Source organism: Orcinus orca, chromosome 3 (assembly GCF_937001465.1).
Source record: "Orcinus orca chromosome 3, mOrcOrc1.1, whole genome shotgun sequence".
Classification (NCBI taxonomy): domain Eukaryota; kingdom Metazoa; phylum Chordata; class Mammalia; order Artiodactyla; family Delphinidae; genus Orcinus; species Orcinus orca.
The window spans coordinates 143,265,289-143,278,668 of record NC_064561.1 but is presented as its reverse complement, the minus strand read 5'-3'; positions in this window follow the sequence as shown (position 1 = coordinate 143,278,668).

The following is a 13,380-nucleotide window of genomic DNA, read 5'->3' as shown; positions in this document are numbered from 1 at the left end:
TAACAAGTGGGACTACATCTACTCAGCAAAGGAAACCATCAACAAAATGAAAAGGCAACCTATGGAATGGGAGAAAATATTTGCAAACCACATATCTGATAAAGGGTTAATATCCAAAATATACAAGGATCTCATACAACTTAGTAGCAAAAAAACCCCAAATAACCCAATTTTAAAATGGACAAATGACTTAAATAGACATTCTTTTCCAAAGAAGACTTACAAATAGGCAACAGGCACATGAAAAGGTGCTCATCAACGCTAATCATCAGGGAAATGCAAGTCAGAACCACAGTGAGATATCACCTCACACCTGTTAAGACGTCCATTATCAAAAAGACATGAAAGAACAAATGCTAGTTTGGGATGTGGAGAAAAGGGAACCCTTGCGCACTGTTGGTGGGAATGTAAATTAGTGCAGCCTTATAGAAAATAGTATGGAGGTTTCTCAAGAAATTAAAAGTAGAACTACCATATGATCCAGAAATCCCACTTCTGGGTATATATTCAAAGGAAACAAAATGATGATCTCAAAGAGAAATCTGTACTCCCATGTTTATTGCAGCATCACTCAAAATAGTCAAGGTATGGAAACAACCTAAATGTCAACCAGTGGATGAATGGATCGAGAAAATGTTGTAAAATGTGATACACACACACACACACACGATGGAATATTATTCAGCCTTAAAAAAGAAGGAAATCTTGTCATTTGCAACAACATGGATGAAGCTAGAGGGCACCAGGCTGAGTGAAACAAGGCAGACAAAGACAAATACTGCATGGTATTACTTACATGTGGAATCTTTAAAAACAAAAGTCAAACTCATGAAAACAGAGATTAGAAAGTGGTTGCCATAGGGCTGGGGGTGAAGGAAATGATGAGAGTTTGCTAAAAGGGTATAAACTTTCAGTTATAAGATAAATAAGGTCTGAGGATCTAATGTATAACATGGTGATTATAGTTAACATTGTATTGTATAATTGAAATTTGCAAAGAGAGTAGAACTGAAAAGATAAAAGTAAATATGTGAAGTGATGAATGTATTCATTAACTGGATGAGGGGGAATCTTTTCATAATGTATACATAAATCAAATCATCAGGTTGTATATTTCAGATATCTTACAATTTTATTTGTCAATTATACCTCTATAAAGCTGAAAAACAAATGACAAAATAAAATAAAATAAGATAAAATAAAATACCAGAGCTCCTGAGATAGGCACTAGGTCCTGGGGCTCCTGAGGCGTAGGCAGGAGTACCTGGACATATCAGCCTCAGGATCACAGTTCTGCCCCAGATTCAGGACTGCCTTGGTACAACCTTGGTTGTCACACACACACAAAGATGCTTTAACTCCCTCCCACATTTCTCTTAGTTCTTGCTGCTGAAAGTTTTGCGGTCACTGCCACCTTCTAGCTTCTGGAGCTGGGGACCCAGGATGTGAGGTCACCCCGGGGAGGCCAAGAGGAATTATTCTGTATGCTTAGTCAACATTACAGAAAGTCATAACTGAGGCCCACTCTCTGCTGCCTGCCAAGGTGGCCCCCATCCTGTCAAGTGGATTATACCTCTTTTGTGTGCAGTTTCTGGGCTCCCCAGCCTCCAACTTCTCATCTTCAGTTTTGCGTTGGAACTTTTCCCCACCGTGCCTTCTTAATTATTTCCTGCTTATAAAGGACTCTTAACTTTTCATTTATTCCTTCACCTCAAGGATTACCTTTGGCAGGTGTGTCGGGGGGTAGGTGGGAGGGACTCTTTAAAAGAATCATTTCATTATCTTATTTAGCCTTTTGGGGTAGAGGCCACCAGAGATGTTCCAGGCCAAGAGTACTTTTCTCTCAGCCAGGCTATATTAATCCCTCATTCCTTTGTCGAGCTTCCTAACCCAGTAGAGCGTCTACTTGCTAGTGGGCAGTAACCTGGAGCATGTTCAGTCAGAAAGGCTAGCTGGCCCCATGTTGCCACTGCTCCATGAGCATCTCTTGCCACGCAGCCCAGTTCACCAAGAGCCATCATTTCCCCCCACGCCACCCCATCTCCTTTCATCCAAGCATTGATATTTTCATCCATGAGCTTCAAGCACTTAATTTGGGAAAGGATTCACGAAGGTCCCACCTAAATCTATATTCCACAGAAGAACTGTCCTACAAGGAGTGTGGTAATAAAAGGACTCTAAGCATATCTGTTTGGCAAGCTCTCACTCCATATGTAACTCTTGGAGATTTGAAGAGCAAATCAGCACGTTAAAGACTCTAAGCCTTGGAGTAAAGACATCTTTTTCACCCTTCTCTTAGGTACACCTATTGTGTTTATTTCATGAAAAACAACCACCACCATAACAGCAAGAGTTTCATGGTCACCAGGCTACGAGGTCTTGTGCATCTCTTCAACAGACATTATCAAGTGCCTCGTATGTGACAAGCCCTAGAATAAGGAGTAGAGATATACCAGGAAATAGCACACACACAGTCCTGTCTTTTCTTTCGGATGTCATGGTAATCCTAAGAAGTATGTATTTGTTCCCTCATCACTAAGAAGGGATGATAAGGCTCGGAGACATTAAGCAACTTGCCTAATGGTCAAACGTAGGTCTCACTGACTCTGAAATGAGTATTATTAAAAAGTTGACACTATATTGCCTACACTATATTACTTTGAGCTCAGTGCTGAAATGATATCTGAGTTAGGAAATGTGAGGAATCATGCAAGTAATCTGATAGATTCTGCTCTCCACCTTCCAGACACAGCCTACCTCTTCCCTGGGCTTCACATCTGCATTTATGCTGTCTTCTCTCGTATGCTCACACCTCTTTGTTGTCACCCATCATAATGCTACTCACTCTGCAGGGGCAGCCTAAGACCCATCTGGCCAACAAGATCTCCCTCACCATTGCAGTCTATGGGAAATTTTCCTCCCCCGAACGCAAGTAGCTCACCCAGTCTGCGCCCTCACTGGACACTTAGCATAATATATTTTGCATGATTAGTGTATTCTCGAGTATAAGTCTCTTATTTCCCTACTTAGTAAGCCTTTAATTTTTTCCTCCAAAATTGACAATCTTTTCTTATAGCTCTCGGTTACCTCCTGCTAAGCCTTACAATATTCAATCCAGTGTTTCAACACCATCTGACTAAAAGGTTTTATAAATCTCTGCTCTAAACCCTCTAGCAACACGCTGTGACTTCCTTCTGCTTTCTTCTCTCCCTCAATTCCCACCATGGAGGATAGATGGCCCGTTGGTGAGACATGATTCCCTCTATATCATAACCAAACCCCAAGGGGATTGAAGTCACACAGTTTGCTATGAATACCCTTCGCTAATCAGTTACTTAACTCTAGGTCTGTGTAAGCTTATATTCTAGACTAGTTTGACAAAGCTCTCAAGGTCAACCCCTCCTCAACACTCTATGTAAAAGAACCAAGTACAACTTGGATACACAGAAAGACTAGGACCTAAGGCCATAGTTTGTTCCAAAATGCCATCACTAAAGATAAACAAACACATTCAATGGTGGCATTCAAGGTGAAAAAAATTGGTTACAAAATTCCTTTCTGGGGAATAAATTTTCCTGAAAGAAATAGAATATATATATAAACACACACACGCATACACACAAATATATATGCACATATATATGTATGTATGTGTTTTTATACAAAATAACAAAATGAAAATACACATCGAATGAATTTCTTAGTTCACACACACAAAAAGTTTGTTTAGAACTATAGTTCTTCCTGCTTTAAAATAACTGAGTTAAAGAGTGACTCTCAAATTTGGCAGGGCATACAAGCTATGACGCACCTTAAAACATTCACCCACTAAGTATCCTTATCACTACCTTGTCTAATGCTACAAATTCTTACAAGTCTAGAGCCAGGGCCACTTTTTAGGGCAGTACATGCAAAGAAGGCAGTAGCATGGCCACGGGCTGCTGGGCTGGTGGGGAAAGCCCAATGGGCATGGGATCACTGAAGGTGAAAAAAAAGCTGGCTAATTCTGGGTTGCAGTATTTCCATAATCCAAGAAAGTAAAACACACAAAATTTCCGTATAATCATTGTTGTTTATTAAATTGCTATGTATCTTTTCCTGGTTGTGTATATCAGTCCATCAATAACATTAAGAAGGAGACAAACTAAATAGCCACCATGATGGTCTCATTCTCAGGGAACTGATGTTCTAAAATAGAGACAGCCCTGGAACACAGGCACGTACAGAAAGGACAGGAGTTGTGATCTGAGCACAGCGTTTGGGGTTGGCATCGGCACTCGGTCTTGGGGCTTAGGATTCCTATTAGTTACATGACTTTGAAACTGTCCAAGCCTCAATGTTTTTTATGTGCCAAATACAGATGATCAAAACTTGGTTTTCAACACATGATTTTGTTTAAATCCTTCTAACAACTCAGTTCAGTAGATAAAAAATATAAAACACTATAAAAACATAAATATCAATAGTATTTGAATATCTATTCTAGAATAGGAATAGATTTTCTCCTATTATAGTTCTATCAAATTCATAGCTCTATAAAAAGAAATAGATTTTCCCTGATATTTCAGAACATATAGGTCAACTCGAGTCTGACAAGAGCAGCAACAGTGGACAGCTGACAGCTGGAGTCACCCCAGAGGTGGGACACAGAGTGCCTCCCATCCCCCCGCCAAGGGGCTGGCTCATAGATGAGGGCGGCAGAGGTCACTCAGGGTCTGCTCCCAGCAGGACCTGACATGGGGGGTCCTGAGGGGAGAAGACTGGGGCATCTGTCATCATCATCCCTGCAGCTTCACACAGCATCAGGGACCAACATCCTGGGGAGGCTGCTGGGCCAGACTGAGCAAGGCTCAACTGTGTCCTGGAGACAGGGTGAGGTGGTGTGGTCTTCAGAAGCATGTCCACACCTATGAATTCTGATGCAGAACAGAGGGGGCCACTGCTACTTGGGGGTGTTAGGGTAGGAAGAATGCCAAGAACAACTGGACCAAGTGACCCATAGTGTCCGTCCCATCTCTAAAATCTGTGGCTCTATTGTTCTCATTCTACACCCATCCAACCTCAGATCAAATGTAAGAACCACCTGATGGAAACATACAATAAAAATCCATTTTCCTTCCTCCTGGCCAGGAGCTGGAGTTGGAAATAAGTCACAGTCTGGGGATAAAAGGTGACACAGAAACCAAGAATAACAGACCTAACCAGCTAGAGGGAGCTGGAAAATGAAACAGCTCACTTTGGAATCTGAGGATAACGTGCACGTTCTAGGGGAGCGTTCTTGGATACAGGATACAGGGAGGCCAGGGCAGGGCAGATGCAGTGCATGCTGGGAAGGGAAATGAGATGGTGGCTCAGGGCTGAGTCCAGATATTAAATACAGGGCTAAGAAAACTATATGTTTTGCATAGTTCCACAAAGGTGACAACTATGTTTTGCATAGCTCCACAAAGGTGACAACACATTTTTCTTGCTAAACTAATATTCAGTAAAGCAGGTGCCAGAAACTCAAAACTTTCTAAGCTGTAGCGGCTGTAACTCCCCTTTAATCTAATAAAACTGTCTTCAATTACTAAACCAGAGTTTAGCCAGAATAGATGAAAGGTATTTAATCTTTTGCAGCAACCAGATTTACTCTGATTTGAGACCCTCTTTTTAATAGATTGCTGTAGTTTTCAGAATTTTAGGGTGCAGTAGTTTGCTTATTTTTTAAAACACTAAATGGTACCCTAATTGCCTTGGAAAACCCGATGGAAGCATCACACTTATTCTCAGAGAAAAATTATGGAACATAAAAGGCTTCAGAAGAGAAGAATCTGGGCTAACATATCTTCAACTGGATTTTGATAAGGTTTCTTTTTGTGAGCTCAAATGCTTAAAACACCTAAAAATTTCAAAATTTCTCCTTAAAATTCTTGGGTTTTTTTTTAAGTTACAAACAGTAACCTTTTTCTCTAGGGTTACAATAGAGGTATGCAAGCTTTATCTATTTCCTGGTTGCATAGCCAAGTTATATCATCTCTTTAAGCCACAAATTCTGACAACTTGCTGTGAATATATCACCTATTTCGCATAGATGTAAGGATTAAAAGACTAGTACAATGCTAGCCCCATGGATCTCGGTCCTGGCTGTACTTCAGAACCACCTGGGACTTAAAAAAAATAATGATGGCCAGGACCCATTCCAAAGACTCCCATTCAATTGGTGTATGGTGAGGCTGAGACACTGGTATTTTTTAAATCTTCCCAGAGCTTGAGAACAACCGGCTAGAGTAACCATGGAGTGGCCATAATTAATAAAATGATTAGTGTCTTTTTCCATCTATAGTTGACTGAAAATGCATATCAATTAAACAAGTTACAATGCACAGGGTTTTTTTTTTAAACTGAAATATAAAATTTTATTATTTCCTGTGCCATCTACCTCAGTGCTTTTTTTGTGAAATAACAAGTTTTAATTTTTTTCCTCTTTTTTCATTACCCCTGCCATTGGGTAAATCTTTTTCTATTCCTGCAGTGAGGGTACTGAGCCAGAGATGCTACCTTAGATCTTTCCATTCTTGGCAAAAAGCAGTCCAAAGGCTCAGGGCCCCGAAGCAGGAACTCAGTGAAATCCTGATGGTCCCCCTGATACACAGGGTTTTTATATTCAAAAACGAAAACCCCAAGATCTAGATGGTCAGGACAGAGCCTGGCTCTCCTGCTTCTTTAAGGACCCTAAGGAGAGAGCAGGAAGAAAGTGCACATGGAAATAAAGATTCCTCCCCCCATTGCCCTTCACCAACACGCCCTCTTCTGAGGAACAGGAGATAGGAGAGAGAGGGATGGGGAAGACCCAGCCTTGTTTTTGCTAAATTCCTGCAAAGAGACAGTTCTTTCTGGGACTTTGTCACTGTTGTTGATATCACTCTATAGTAAAAGATGACACTTTATACCATTCAGGTAGAACTTTCTAAATAAACTGAAAAACACTTAAACCCAAACACTCAATGAAGTTAAAATCTTACCTGGAGAGATGCTCAGTCCTCTGTTTACTTCTAAGCTAATGATCAGAGCTCGAGCTGTGATACTAAAAATTTGTCGTGGTGCAAATTAAATTAAAAATTAAAATTAAAATTAAAAGCGTCCTGACATTGCTCCTTTAAAAGAAGAAATTACATTCTGGTCAATTTGGTTGTTTTGCAAAAGCCACCCACTTTCACCTTCTCTCCCACCTGATCCCCCTGCAAAGTGACCCCTATCAATTTGAGAGAATGTTAACAGTCACTGAGCTCACCAAATTAAATATTGCCAAAACACAAAGTTAAAAGAACATCGATAAAGGTCTAAAATGCATATTCCTACCTCACCCCCTCCTGAGAGTAATAAAAGAAAGCAAAGATGTTACCTCCAAGAAATTTTTTTAAAAAGTTAAAACATGTTCATCACCTGCATTTTATTATTTTGGCATCAATTTATACCAATAAAAGTAATACATGCATGCAATGTACACACACACACACACACACACACACACAGCCCTTAGCAATTTCTGAACTACTGATAACACTTACTTGATAATAAGAAAAATGAAAACTAGAGGGAAGTAAATAACAGCCCCTCCCCCCAAATAATTTCCCATTATTCATCTATTTCAAACTAGCTGTTTTCCGCTAAGAGGGGAAAGAGAAAAGTGGAGAAAGACTCAGCCCCATTTTTGTTAAATTCCCGCAAGAAGAGAATTCTACTCCCACACTTCTGTCAAGGGATCAATTAGTGATATCAGAAAAGTTATAAATTAACTTATGTGCGAAACAGAAGTTGAGTCGGACCCCCTATTGATCCCGTTCCCAGGAGTGCTTTACCAATCTGACTCCCAAAGCACCAGGCAGGATCACCACGCAGACAGCCTGATGATCACAATCCCCTCACCCTTTGAAATTGTTCATCCAGCATAAATCTGCAGGCCCACAGGTCTCTGCATCCTGTAATGGGTAGAAATGTCCTCTTTGTTGCCCTCAGGGACATGTGGCAGGGAAAAAAGGAGGCATGGTTCACTCTGCAATTACCTACTACTCCCATAATAACATGATTTAATAAAGGGCTGCTTGATGGCTTAACGGTCTCTCAAGTCTCTGTTATCTAAGCAAACCCAGGGAGTTCTGATTCCTCACCAAAAAAAGGTCACAGCCTTTAAAATTTTTTTTTCCAAAACACTCAAGAGTCATATTTTTAAAAACAGCAAAAAAAAAAAACCCACAAAAAAAACAGAGAAAGAGAATTCTGGGTCTGCCTAATTCAGAGCAGAGGCCCACAACGAAATGTTATTTTTCTTTGCTCATTTTGACTAGAAATAGCACTTTGAAAATTGTATTTAATTAAATGTGAAATTAGGGAGAGAATACTTTCTGCCATTAGGCACTTTGAACATTTCATGAATCTGGAAACAAAATAGAAATGGAATCGGAAGGAATTATATCAAAACAAATATTAGAATAGTGTACTGGGTATGCCCTAACTATCATACTAATTATGACCAAAGAGGGGGGAGGAGGGAAACATGAAAGCAGCTGTGACCTGTGGATTTTCTATTGTACAACCTCAGATCCTCCTGACTTGACTGTACTTTCAGAAGGGCAACCTGAAATCACTTAGCTCCACCACTTCTCGGCTCTATCGACCTACTTAGGTTGTTATGTGGAATAATGAATTAGATTAATGGCAGAGCACTTTGCAAATATAAATGCTAAGAGAGACTAATTAAACCTAAGCCTTTGTTTGGGGCTGCTGATGGACAGATGTAGCAGGGAGAACCAGCTGGTTTCAGCAAGAGACTCATCCGCAGCTGGGCTCCAGCCACTTTGAAGGCTATTATTGCCTCCAAGTCCATTTACAAAATGTAATGATTCACTCTCAAAGAGCTTGACTGTAATCCTCCTTCCTGCTTTTTAAGGAGAAATTATTTTCTCTACTTGCCAAAAGCAAATATTGACCTGGTAGTTTAACAAATAAATCAATCCAGAGAGCTAATTTATATTTTAATCCTTCACTGCAAAGGGTAACTTCAGTTCTTCAACCTACCCTAGCCTTCAATGGGTGGCAGCTAGTGGAGAAAGCCCAGCTTTACGGTCAGACCAACTTATATCTTTCTGAGCCTCAGTTTCTTCATCTCTAAAACAGGATCATCACTTCCGCTCACACAGAGAACTTCTGCAGGTTAAATGAAATAGATCATATGATTGCACTTTCTGCAGTGCCTAGCATGTGTCAGAGAGTCAATAACTCCTTTCCATTGCAAACTGCATCGTTTTAGAAATTCCAAACCTCCCCTGTGCAAGTCTCTAGAGTAGTTCTCACCATTTTGAAAATAAGTTAATCCTTTCATAGAGATAAAAAACTTCCTAGTCCCTTGCCTAATAATACCTGGGTTTTTAGTATCTACTAATCAAAACCACACATAATTGGCAGAAACATCCTGTCACTTCAATGCCCCTTTAAATAAGTTGTATTTTACTAATGAGCGCATCTGCACGCAATTAAAAAATAAAAACATACATATGTGGAAAAGATCATTCAGTCTAGAAATAATGCTTTGGTACATATGTGGGTGGATTTAGGATCTTGTTGCAATAAAACTAATCCCCAACAGGTCCCCAGGCTACAGGTTTTGGTACCACTAGATGACAGCAGTCACACAGTAAATGATTTTCAGATTATCTGGGGATTCTTTGTACTTAAGTGCAAAGATAATCAGGAAATTACTGCATTTGAATTTAGAAGATTTTAATCTTTATTTTCTTTACTGTATTTTCAAAGAAGATAATTAAAAATGGCTGGAAAGATATGGCTTTTAGCTTTCCCATCACGCGCCCCCAGCTCACGCTCCCCCCCATTTCCTCCTGCAGGCTGAGAATGGGTGGCTTCCTCTCTGCGACCACTGACAAGGGTAGCCTGAAAACGAAGGCAGGTTAGATCACCCCTTCCGCAGATTTACAGTAGTTATTTGGCCTCCTGATTTACTGATGACCAGAAAGAAGAAAACAAAGTCTTTTAATGTCAGGGTCTCTTAAATTTACAGTTATATTCATTCATTCGTGTGTTCATTCATTTAACAAATACATTTGTTGTGTTCACTAATGTATCCCTCGCATTTGGAACATGACCTGGCACATAATAGGTATTCAATATGATTTCATTCTTTCCATAAGTTTGTATTAAGCACCTACTATGTTCCAGTCACTGTGCTGAGGATATAAGCGCAAACAAAAGAAAGAGCCTATTCTTCTAGCCCTTATACTCTAGTGGGGAAGACAGACAACAAACAAATGAACAAATCAATCTATACTGCAATGTCAGGTAGCCAGGGTAAGGGATAGTGGGTGACGGAAGAGACGCTATTTTACTGTGTGGTCAGGAAAAGGCTCTCTGAGAAGCATATATATGAGTGCAGGCCTTACACGACAGTGTGAGTAAGCCACGTGTGAGTTACAGGTACCCTCTAATGTTTGCCATTATGGACCTCACCAAACTGTGTCACTTTTTAAAAAATTATAGAGTTTGCAAAGTTTTTAGATGGCTTGTGGTTTTCCTTCAGCAGCTATTAGGTTTGACTACATGTTAACCTTTGATTGAAACACATTTTAGCTTCACGTTGTTTTTCTCAGTGACATACCAGTGTGTACAAACACTAGCTGACCCTCATTGATTTGAGCCTGGGTGAAGTTCTGCATGCTTAGGCCAGGAAAGGACTTGAGAGCCAAATGCCCATTGCTGGGTGGAGAGACCAAGTAGGCAAGGTCCTGCGGGGAGGAGTCCCCATCTTCTGCACAGAGCTCACCGCTGGTAATCTCAGTGACAGAATTCACCCACACCTTAAAAAGAAGAGAATCACAGATCTTGAAAGGACCAATTCCAACCATATAACCCTAGTAAACTGAATAGCTATGAGACCCTGGCCCCTTGCACAAAGATTTAAAAACTGAAGCCATTCACTGAGTTTTTAAAGCATGAAGATTCTTAATTCAAAACAGATAATTAAATGCCAGATGAAATGCAGAGCATGTTGTAGTGTTTATTAGATTTATAAGGTTTATGAGGTTTCAATAAAAAATAGGATTCATCGTTATTTATTCAAAATTAATTATTTAAACTGCATATGCATTTGTATAAAGTATAAAAGCAATAAAAGCTGATGGTTACTAAGTACCTTCTGTGTGGCTGGCATGTGCTAACACTCTGTGTGGAATCTCAATCACAGAACCTACCTCAAGGGTCGACTTAAGGATTTCTATTCATTAAGAAGCGAATGATTTCATCAGCTTTTAAATATTTGAGGGCAAAGCACACACTGCACATTTTTTATTATTCTCCTTTATCCTACCTGTCTTGCAGGAAAACAAATATCTGGTCCCTACGGCCTTATAATGTTTGCTGTGCTGGTAGCTCATTGCAATTCTTTCTGAGTAACGGTCTCTATTTTTCCAGTTACATTTAAAATCTTTACATTTAAAATATTCCCATTATTCAACAATTCGTCATTTTTTGAGCATCTACTACATTCCAGGCAATGTTCTGGGGTTTGCAATATATCAGTAAAACAGAGTCTTGTCCTTGTGGAGCATACATTCCAGCAGGAGAGCAGAAGGGAATACAGGGAAACAAAGAATAGAAATAATGAAGAAATGAATTACATAGTCTGTTAGAGGGTCACAGGCACTGTGAAAAAAACTTTAAATGAAGCAAAATGAGGCGCTCAGGAGTGGGAGAGTGTTAGATAGGAGGCTATTCGGAGGAAACGTGGAAGGAGGCGAGCGGGGAGCCCCGTGGGCGTGTGGGGAAGAACATGAGGCAGAGAGAACAGCCCTATGGTGGGAGCAGCCCTCAGCTGTCTGAGGAGGAGCAAAGAGGTCAGGGTGGTGGGACCAGAACAAGCAAGATGAAGGGTAGGAGGCGGCGGGTCAAACACAGCCTGGAAGGTCAAATCCCACAGGCCCTTGAAGGCCACCAGAAGAGCATGGGCTTCACTTGAGTGCAACAGGGGATCATCGTGGGGCTTTAGGTGAGGTGTAACTTGGTCTGGCTTAGGTCTTAACAGATCCCTGTGGCTTCTGTGTCAAGGACAGACTCTGGAAGGCCAAGGGTAAAAGCAGGACGACAGGAGGCGGCTGCAATGATCCTGGAGAGAGATGAAAGAAGAGATGCGGGGAGTTGGAGAGGAGGTAAGAAGCGGGGAAATTCTGGGTGTGTGTTGGCCACAGAGCCAACAGTTTCTGACGAGCTAGGTGTGGTGAGGGGCAGAGGAAGGAAAGGCGGTGAGAAGAACCTGGTTTGGGTCTCAGCAGCTAGAAGGATGGAGTCACCGTCAGCCGAAACGAGGGCAGCTGAGGGGGAAGTGTATCTGGCAGTAAGAGCAGGAGTTCAGTTTTGAACATGCTGAGTCTAAAGTGCTTGTTGAGACGTCACACCAGGTCTGATGGAATGAGGCTGTTTCGAGTTTCTCTAATCCTGCAGTCACGTGATATTTCACCAAAACTAAAGATGGCGGCTTTATCACTAACTAGATTTTCTCATTTCTCTCTGTATTTATAAACGTCCTCCCCCCAGAAATTCTGTGCCCATTCCCAAGCTCATGTGTCATTCTTTGCTCTCTGACTAGACCCTGATCATCTTCTACGCTTGTTACCAACTTGCTTAAAAATTCAATCCTAAGCAATTTACTAGGTAATCGCTCTGGTCTAAGGGGCTGTTCTTCTCAGTAGAAAAGGCAGTTTATAAAATAACTTACCTGTAACTAAATAGAATTTGAGATAGGGAGATTAGAAAGTACATAGGATCCCTACATTTACCTACCAGACATGATATGCCACTTCACCTATGAAGCCCTGGGCACATTTCTCAATTTCTCTGTGCCTCAATTTCCTCAATAGTGAACTAGGAATAATAGGATTATTATGTATAATGAGTAAGTGAAGATCTGCAAGTGCTTCGGAAAAGCTTTATCTGGCACATAGTAAGCATTCAATAAACATTACCTTTATGTTGCCCATCTTCTTCATCAGATTTGGCTCTGCGGATAGATGTGATTCCTTCACATTACTTAAAAGTCATTTGGAGTTTAATGACTACCACTTTCTTTTTTTTAATATTTATTTATTTGGCTGTGTTGGGTCTTAGTTGCGGCGCACGGGCTTCTCTCTAGTTGCGGTGTGCAGGCTCTCTAGTTGTGGCACGTGGCCTTAGTTGTCCCGCGGCATGTGGGATCTTAGTTCCCTGACCAGGGATCAAACCCATGTCCCCTACATTGGAAGGCAGATTCTTAACCACTGGACCACCAGGGAAGACCCTGATTACCACTTTTAAGGCTATTCTTTTTTTAACTTTTTTTTAATTGGAATATAGTTGATT